The 9,317-nt window shown below is 53.1% G+C and overlaps 2 pseudogenes; one reads left to right on the forward strand and one right to left on the reverse strand.

Moving 5' to 3' along the window:
- Positions 1 to 994: 994 nt before the first annotated feature.
- On the forward strand, positions 995 to 2,607 carry LOC142050997 (olfactory receptor 14C36-like; annotated as a pseudogene).
- A 4,792-nt stretch (positions 2,608 to 7,399) lies between these two features.
- Positions 7,400 to 8,817, reverse strand: LOC142051000 (olfactory receptor 14C36-like; annotated as a pseudogene).
- Between the last annotated feature and the right edge of the window lie 500 nt (positions 8,818 to 9,317).

A 9,317-nucleotide genomic window follows, 5' to 3' on the forward strand; every position in this document is an offset into this window, starting at 1 on the left:
GGTAGTTTGATACTACAATTGTAATGTTAATAGGCAGGAAGAGAAGGATGCAGGAAGTCGGTGTGTGACCGGCTCAGGTAAGAGCCCATGAGCGACGATCGGGTATGGTGCGAACAGAGGCTGGGTGCCCGTTGTGCGCCAAGAGCTCTTCAAAGCCCCCCGCACTCGGGAGAACCACAAGCAGTGCCAGGTGGGATTAGCACAAAGTGATGCTACATGGAGTAAATGGGTCGCACTGATCACCCAGCGGGCTTGAATAGGAAACCCCAGTCGCCCAGGAATCCTGGAAGTGACCATGGACTGGGCAGAGGGCAAAGGCTTTGGAATATCCCCAGAGGAGGGGGTGCCACGTGCTGAAGAGGCCCCACTGTGGAACAAACTGCCAGAAAATGAGCAGCAGTGTGCCCTGCTCACTGATGGGTCCTGTCGCCTTGTGGGGAAGCATCGGACGTGGACCATGGCTGAAATACAGATATGGGCAGGCCCGGCAGATTGACTATATCACACTCCCACAGAGCCGCCAAGGCAAGCGCCATGTGCTTACAATGGTGGAAGCAACGCCCGGCTGGCTGGAAACATACCCCGTGCCCCACACCACCGCCCGGATCACTCTCCTGGGGCTCGAAAAACAAGTCCAAGTCCTGTGGCGACATGGCACCCCAGAGAGAACTGAGTCAGACAATGGGACTCATTTCTGAAACACCCTCACAGACACCTGGGCCAAAGGGCACGGCACGGAGCGGGTGTATCACACCCCCTGTCACGCACCAGCCTCTGGGAAAACAGTCTGGGTTCTTCCTGCCTCAGGCAAAGGCAAACCCATTCGTGGCATTGCTTTTGCTCGAGGACCTGGGTGCACTTGGGGGTGATGCGGGAGGATTGACGAGTCCCGCTACCGTCTTTAAACCAGAAACCAGACATAGTTTTTGCTCAGAGAAACCTGTCTTAACTTGTCTTTGTCTTTTCCTATAGGACCCATACCCAGAGGCAGCAGATGTCGAACAGCAGCTCCATCACCCACCTCCTCCTCCTGGCATTTGCAGACACGCGGAGCTGCAGCTCCTGCACTTCTGGCTCTCCCTGGCCATCTACCTGGCTGCCTTCCTGGGCAACAGGCTCATCATCACCGCCACCGCCTGCGACCACCGCCTCCACACCCCCATGTACTTCTTCCTCCTCAACCTCTCCCTCCTCGACCTGGGCTCCATCACCACCACTCTCCCCAAATCCATGGCCAATTCCCTCTGGGACACCAGGGACATCTCCTACATGGGATGTGCTGCACAAGCCTTTCTGTTTGTCTTTTTAATGTCAGCAGAATTTTTTCTCCTCACGGTCATGGCCTACGACCGCTACGTGGCCATCTGCAAACCCCTGCACTACGGGACCCTGCTGGGCAGCAGAGCTTGTGTCCAAATGGCAGCAGCTGCCTGGGCCACTGGGTTTCCTCTATGCTCTGCTGCACACAGCCAGTACATTTTCACTCCCCCTCTGCCAAGGCAATGCCCTGGAGCAGTTCTTCTGTGAAACCCCCCAGGTCCTCAAGCTCTCCTGCTCGGACACCTACCTCAGGGAAGTCGGGATTCTTGTGGTTAGTGCCTGTTTAGTGTTTGGCTGTTTTGTTTTCATCCTTTTCTCCTACGTGCAGATCTTCAGGGCCGTGCTGAGGCTCCCCTCTGAGCAGGGACGGCACAAAGCCTTTTCCACGTGCCTCCCTCACCTGGCCGTGGTCTCCCTGTTTATTGGCACTGGCACATTTGCCTACCTGAAGCCCCCCTCCATCTCCTCCCCATCGCTTGACCTGGTGGTGGCAGTGCTGTACTCGGTGGTGCCTCCAGCAGTGAACCCCCTCTTCTACAGCATGAGGAACCAGGAGCTCAAGGATGCAGTGGGGAAACTGATCACTGGATGTTTTTCAGGTGCAAGAAACTGCTTGTTGCCTTCTCCACAGCACTCAGAATGGAACTCATGACAAGCCTATTTTACCTTGAAATACTTTTGGGGTGTGTGCAAGTGCACAATAAAGTTTTATTATCTATCCCACTTCTAATTCACTGTCTACTGTTGAATTTGACCCAGAGATTGTGTAAATGAGGAACTGTGCTCTCTGTGTATTTAAACAGAAAAAAAAAGGACTCTGCATCAATTTTTTTGTGCAAGACCCTTCCTCTGAGACCTCTATGAAGCTGCGGGGGCCGTGCCTGTGGACATAGGTGGGGGGAAAAAGAGTCCCGGCACAGCAGCACTGCCAGGGAGCAGCAGCTCTTGGTCTTTTCAGAGCTGCTCTCTTCCCACATCCACACTCTCCTCCTGAGCTGCTGAGCGGGTGTAAGGCCTGAGTGCTCTTGGAGATTGGTCACGGTCCTGCTGTGTTCTAGTGCTGTGAGTTCAGGAAGGCACATAACACCACAACACCGTTTCCATCAGGAAAGGGCATCTCCTGAGTGCAGTACCTGAAGGCTTATCTCTTCTTCCAGAGTTGCTCTCAAGAGCAGGCCCAAGAATGCTCTCAAGAGCATGCCCAAGGAATCGGTTCATTGTTTTGCTTGCTCTCCATGGGCTCAGTGTGATGAGGTCATGGTCCCAGTAGGGCCTTCAAGGGACTGAGGGCTGGTTCAGGTGCTGCTTGTTTGTGGCCAGCACCCATGCAGGTGGTGAATGGTCTCTGACTGACCCTCCTGGGGCTCTGGAGCATGTGACAGGGCTGGTGGCAGGTGAATGTTTTTCTGGAGGGACTTGGGAGCTGCCAGGAGAGCAGAGGGGATGTGCAGGGAGGGACAGCGTGTGCCAGGGAGTTGGCAGTGAATGGACCCCACTGAGCACCAGCCTGTCCAGCACGGTGTCACCCAGAAACAATATGCTAAATCTGGGTGTGAAGTGGCAAACAGGAGCTCAGCAAGCCCAGGGGACACAGCAGGCACAGGGAAAGGAGCCTGGTGGGTGATTTGTCTTACCCTCAGTGAACCACAGCCCACTTTCTCTGCAGAGCAGCACCACCAGCTCGGGGTCTGTGGGGAGCATGGGGGCAGGGTGCAGGAATGGGCGGCCTGGCCAGCACAGGTGTGCTTAGCTGGGAAAAGGCATCTTGTGGGGAGATGGGCTGTGCTGGGAGAGGAGCAGGGCACTGTGTGTGTGCCCATGAGGCATGGAGAGAGACATCCTTTGGGGCAGGCTGCCCTGTCCCTGGGGTAGCAGGAGATGCCTGAGGAGCCCCTGGGCCAATCCTCTCCTGTCGTGCTGGGGAGCAAGTTTGGCACGAGGGGCTGCAGAGTGCCTGGGCTGGATGAAGGTTTGTTGCCCCGATGTACTGAACCATTTCTTCTGTGGTTTTTGCCCCAGTGCTGGAACTCTCCTGCAGTGAAACCATGACACTCCTGCTCTCTGCTTTCAGAACCTGGTGCTTAGGCCCAGTCTCCCAGTTTCTGTTCACGCTGGCATCCCTTGTGTGCACCAGCGCTGCCACCCTGGGGCAGCCCTCCTGCCCAGCTGGGCACGCAGGCGGCCTTCTCCGCCTGCTCCTCTCACCTCACTAGTGCCACTCTTTTCTACAGCCTCTCTCATCGTTGTCTAAGTGATGCCCAGAACAGCCCCCCTGACACAGTCTGACGATGCCCTTTTCCAACACCATCCCCGCCCCTGCTCAATCCTCTCACCTACAGCCTGTGGGGCAGAAAGGATGTGGGCAGGGACACACTTGACAGCTTGTTGACAGCTGGACTGAAGAAGTGGAGTATGTGGTGGGTGGGAAGTTGGTTGAATGGTGAGGGTCAAATATCATCCATAGTACAAAGTCCTCCTGGCAGACACTTACTGGTTGCTTCCCTCAGTGACCAGCCCTTGACCCCCATGTGGAACCTTTTTAGTATCCCTCTGTAGGATGGGACAAAACACATTTTCAACTCCTTGTGGATGATGCCAAGTTACAGGAAGACCTTGATCCATCTCGCATAGTCAACTCTAGTGTGATCGACACTGTTCTAGCCACGAGTATGTAGCACAGCAGTATATGGGCTGTTATTGGAGAAGTTCGCTCCATCTGAGCGACACCCAGCACAATGGTGTTCAGGGGTCTTTCCAACCTCAGTTATTCTCTCATTCAAAGACTCTCTTGTCATTGGAGAGCTTTTTGAAGACAGAAGAGACAGAGGAAGAAGAAAGAACCGCGGGGCAGAAGTAGAGATATAAATCGCACCAGTATAAATACAGCAGTTCCTCTGAGGAACCTTTTTCCACTCAAAGTATTGGTAGGAAATCCCTCTGATAAATTTGATGAACGAAGCTTACTTTTATCTGGTCAGGTACTGGGCTACAGGGCCACAAGGAGGGTGACAGTTGAGTACATCTTGTGTGGTCAGTTGTGTCTCGGGAACTCCCAATCCAGGAGGAAGCCAAAGGCTGTGAAGGGGTCTGTGAGGTCACTTGTGCCTCTGGAGGTGACAGGCCAAGAGCAGGACCGTGGCTGGGAAAGGGACTGTGAGGTCACTTCTTTCTGAAAGAGCTGGTGGGTCAGCCCTTGACCCATGGCTGGGGTATGGGCTTGTAAGCTGACACCTGCCAGCATCTCCGAGAGGCCGGCAGGAGGCACCTGGCTGGCACAGTGACTGTGAGATCCCCTCTGCCGAAGGAGCCGGGCTCACTGCACGAAGGGGGCTTGTGTTCTGGGTGTCGTGTCTCTCTGCCCGGGGGCCTGATGGGGCAGCAGCAGGCACGCAGCTTGGCCGTGTCTATGGAGAATCTGAAGGGCGGCAGCCTGGGGGGATGACGGTGCTCAGGGGAAAGGCCATGGGAAGGCTGCCGCGCTGGGACGCCTGCTTGAAGGGTGGTTTCCCAGGTGGTGGAGCTTTCCTTGGAGGGAGGGAAGAGCAGGAGAGAGCAGCACTGCCACACAGGGCAGCCTGGGAGGTGGGGAGTGGCCATGAGGAGGAAGAGATGTCCCTCAAAGGGTCGTGCTGTGGTACATGAAGTCCTCCCGAAGGAGGATGGGATCAGTCTGTCTCTGTGTCTCACAGAACAGAGCATGAGGACAGACAGACGTCAGTGACTGTATGGCAATGGCAGGTGAGAGCAAGGTGGGGAAGCGAGGGGGGGTGTCTCCAGCGTGCAGGGAAGAAGAAGCAGCTGTGGGACAGCACAGGAGAAGCTCTGGTAGAGAAGGCAAAGAGCGCTGGCAAGGCTGGAAGCTGCCAGGAGAACCCAAGGCTTTGTCCCCGTGGCTCTGGCAAGTGTCTCTGCCAGCAAGGCCTATGAGGAGACATGTTGTCCTCAGGCACGGGGGCCTCCTCGCCTCCTTGCACACCCCAGTGAGGCTGGGCGCTGCCATACCCTTGTCCTTCACTCAGCATCACACACCCCACAGCCCCCTGCCCCAGGAAGGGCCCTGAGCGCTGTGTGAGGGACAGGATCTGCCTTCCCCGGGGCTGGGGCTCAGAGCTTGGCCTTTCTGCTTCATGAGGCAAAGCCAGGGTTTTCCCAGCATCCGACCTGCCGGCACATTACCTTGGCCTCCCTGGAGTCACGGCTTCCAGCTATCTGCCCTAACGAGTCCCTGGGGAGCCTTTCTCAGAAATGGCCCTCCTCAGAGGGACTCGGTCCTACTTCAAGACACTTCAGGGTTTTTTTCTGACTTTAACTTAAGGAAAGGTTTGCGCAATCTCCTCTCAGTCCCAAGGTTGAAGGACTCGGCACCAAAGACGCGATGGGGCTCATTAAAATAAAGAAAGCCCAAACGAGTTCTATTTCTTCCTCTAATTTACTTCAAGTCTTGTACAGTGAAGTAGAGAAGTTTCCTAGTGACTTATGGAGAAAGGTTTCAAGGAGCTTCTAATAAAAAGGACTTTTTATTTTAAAGGGTGTAGATTAATATTTTTCAGTTTAGAGAAGAGGCGATGGCAGCACTCTCCAATAGATACTGACCCAGGGTCTCTCCTAGGAAGATCTGGACTGGTCAGAGAAGCTGTCCCTTCAGGTCTGACACAGTAAGGACAACCTCCCACCGCACCTCCCCAGCCCCAGCATGTCTCTCGTCAGGCACCTGGGTCTTGTGTTGCTTTTCCTTACATCAGACTGCTCCACTGGTCTCTGCAGCTGGGTTTTGCAGCTCCTTCATGCCAGCTCCCACCTGCTTTCCTTTGAGAACAGGCTGCACAAAGGCAAAGGGGGATGGTTCTTATTTTTTGAACAAACAAAGTAAAACCGATAAGGTTCACCATTGAAGTAAAACCCACCCCTCAATTGTATGCCAAGTACAAGCTGCCACAAATGAGGTTCACCTTCCACAAGGCAAAATCATGCAGGAAATGTTTTTGACAGAAAAGATATGATAAAAAAACACAATTAAAGAGTTCACTAAAGACACATTTAGAAAGACTATGGAACAATAGGCAGCCTTTAACTCCCTTCTGCTCAAAACAGCAGCTGTGTATTTGAGAGGTGCCTGAATGAGCAAAGAGTGAGGGGAAGCGAAATCTGGAGAGCAATTGCAAGTGTTTATGTGCAGATGGGCTGCTGGAAAGGTGACATCAGACGTGGTCAGTTTAGGTAGGACAGGTGGGAATGCATGAAAGATGAGGGAGATGAAATGCACAGCCTAATAGACAGAGCACTGACAATGCAAGTCTAGTGGAAGGTCAATAGCTCTGCTCTTGCTATTAATGCACATCCTGAAAACTCCCCATTTCGAGAAACCATGGGGAAACACTGACATTTCATTGCAAGTATTCAGTTGTTTCAGCTGAGGAGGTCATGCTCATCCTTTGAAACACGTGTCAGAAATTCTCTGGTTTCCAGGCAGCGCTCCGCTGTCTGACTGTGAGTATCCAGCGCTGCCTCTGGAGGAGCCAGTGTCTCTGCAGTCCATGCCTGGCACTGGCAGCTGTCACAGGGAACCTGCTGGAGACGAGAGGCCCTCGGAAGCGGCAGCTGGAGCCTGGGCAGAGGGTCCCAGGACACCTACACTGGCACCACGTGCCCGTGTCCCTGTAACTGCATCCCAGCCCAATCCTAGGATCACTTGCCTTTGCAAACAAAGGCAGTACACGAAATCCCCCCACAGATCAGGATATTAAAACAAGACAGAACAAAGCAAGGAGGATAGCAACATCAACAATGTTTGAAGCTTCAGGTTGCAAGAGGACACTTCCTCCTCTCTACATCTTTCATTTTATTTCTTTGTTGCTTCATTTTTTTTTTAATCTTCTCAACATTTCCATCATACCTACCGCATTAAGAAAGATAATTTTGTGTCTTGCACGTTGATTTAATGCTTTCCCTATGGTTGACTCCCCCTTGGGCGATCTCTCACTTTGTGGGGCTCCAGTCAGTGACACGGTCCATGCATGTGTTGCGGGCGCTGGAGGCAGCTCCACATTCCTCTCCTGGAGGATGCCTCTGCCCTGCCACGCACTGGGACGGCGCAGTATGGCAGTGTCTCAGTGAGCATTCACTGCCTCCTCTGTCAATTGACAACAAGGACTGTGTCCTAAACCCAACCCTTGATCTCTAGCAGCCACCAAGGTGACGATGAGCTTTCTGCTCAGGCCCTTTTGGGGGGAAATTCCTGGGCCTGTTGTTGACATCAGCTTTGGAAGAACAGCCAAATCTTGAGGTCCTGCCTGATGGAGGCATCATTTTCTTACAGAGATGCTGTGAGAGTGTCAGCTCTGAAAAGGCACTACAAAAAACATCAATGCAGGTTTGAGGTAATAGACAGGGATAGGTTCATTTATAAGGAGGGTAAGATGAATACAATCGATTATGTAGTAACGTAACAACAATAAATAATAGAACAGGTAGAGCTAAAAAAAAAAAATCAGTAAACAAAGTAAAGGTCTTCATTGGGATACACTAAATGTCATTTTTGGAGAGTGATGGAAAGTTTATTGATATTGACAAATATCCATGAAATCACTTCCTTAATGGGCTGCATCCTTGAGCTCCTGGTTCCTCATGCTGTAGAAGAGGGGGTTCACTGCTGGAGGCACCACCGAGTACAGCACTGCCACCACCAGGTCAAGCGATGGGGAGGAGATGGAGGGGGGCTTCAGGTAGGCAAATGTGCCAGTGCCAATAAACAGGGAGACCACGGCCAGGTGAGGGAGGCACGTGGAAAAGGCTTTGTGCCGTCCCTGCTCAGAGGGGAGCCTCAGCACGGCCCTGAAGATCTGCACGTAGGAGAAAAGGATGAAAACAAAACAGCCAAACACTAAACAGGCACTAACCACAAGAATCCCGACTTCCCTGAGGTAGGTGTCCGAGCAGGAGAGCTTGAGGATCTGGGGGGTTTCACAGAAGAACTGCTCCAGGGCATTGCCTTGGCAGAGGGGGAGTGAAAATGTACTGGCTGTGTGCAGCAGAGCATAGAGGAAACCCAGTGGCCCAGGCAGCTGCTGCCATTTGGACACAAGCTCTGCTGCCCAGCAGGGTCCCGTAGTGCAGGGGTTTGCAGATGGCCACGTAGCGGTCGTAGGCCATGACCGTGAGGAGAAAAAATTCTGATGACATTAAAAAGACAAACAGAAAGGCTTGTGCAGCACATCCCATGTAGGAGATGTCCCTGGTGTCCCAGAGGGAATTGGCCATGGATTTGGGGAGAGTGGTGGTGATGGAGCCCAGGTCGAGGAGGGAGAGGTTGAGGAGGAAGAAGTACATGGGGGTGTGGAGGCGGTGGTCGCAGGCGGTGGCGGTGATGATGAGCCCATTGCCCAGGAGGGCAGCCAGGTAGATGGCCAGGGAGAGCCAGAAGTGCAGGAGCTGCAGCTCCCGCGTGTCTGCAAATGCCAGGAGGAGGAGGTGGGTGATGGAGCTGCTGTTCGACATCTGCTGCCTCTGGGTATGGGTCCTATAGGAAAAGACAAAGACAAGTTAAGACAGGTTTCTCTGAGCAAAAACTATGCCATTTCTTTTAGATCCTCCCACTGTGTCACGCAAAACTTTTTATACCTCTGGGGAAAGTTTCATTCAGGTCCCTGATTTGAGCTTCACTGTGTGCTGGCTGAGCAGCCAGAACTCTGGGTGTGGCCTCTCGAGGAGTCATCCCTGCCCTGCTGCACAGGGTACGTGGGAATGTGGCGGGGAAACAGGCTGGATATTCAGCATTTGTCAGACAAAACCACTCCAATCGCAGAAGGGCTTGTTCGCATCTCCACTCCAGTGCTAAGGAAAGTGAGTATAAGAAAGGACGCTTATTAATTTTCTTCACATGCCATGTCTGGTTCTCTGAAGTCAGAAGTTCCTGCATTTCTGCTGCACATGGAGTTATTGACTGTGAGACCTGCCTAAGAGGCAAAGGGATTCACTGTGGCTTAGGGCAAAGTGAGGTT

The sequence above is a fragment of the Phalacrocorax aristotelis genome, unplaced genomic scaffold (assembly GCF_949628215.1).
Source record: "Phalacrocorax aristotelis unplaced genomic scaffold, bGulAri2.1 scaffold_119, whole genome shotgun sequence".
Taxonomy (NCBI): domain Eukaryota; kingdom Metazoa; phylum Chordata; class Aves; order Suliformes; family Phalacrocoracidae; genus Phalacrocorax; species Phalacrocorax aristotelis.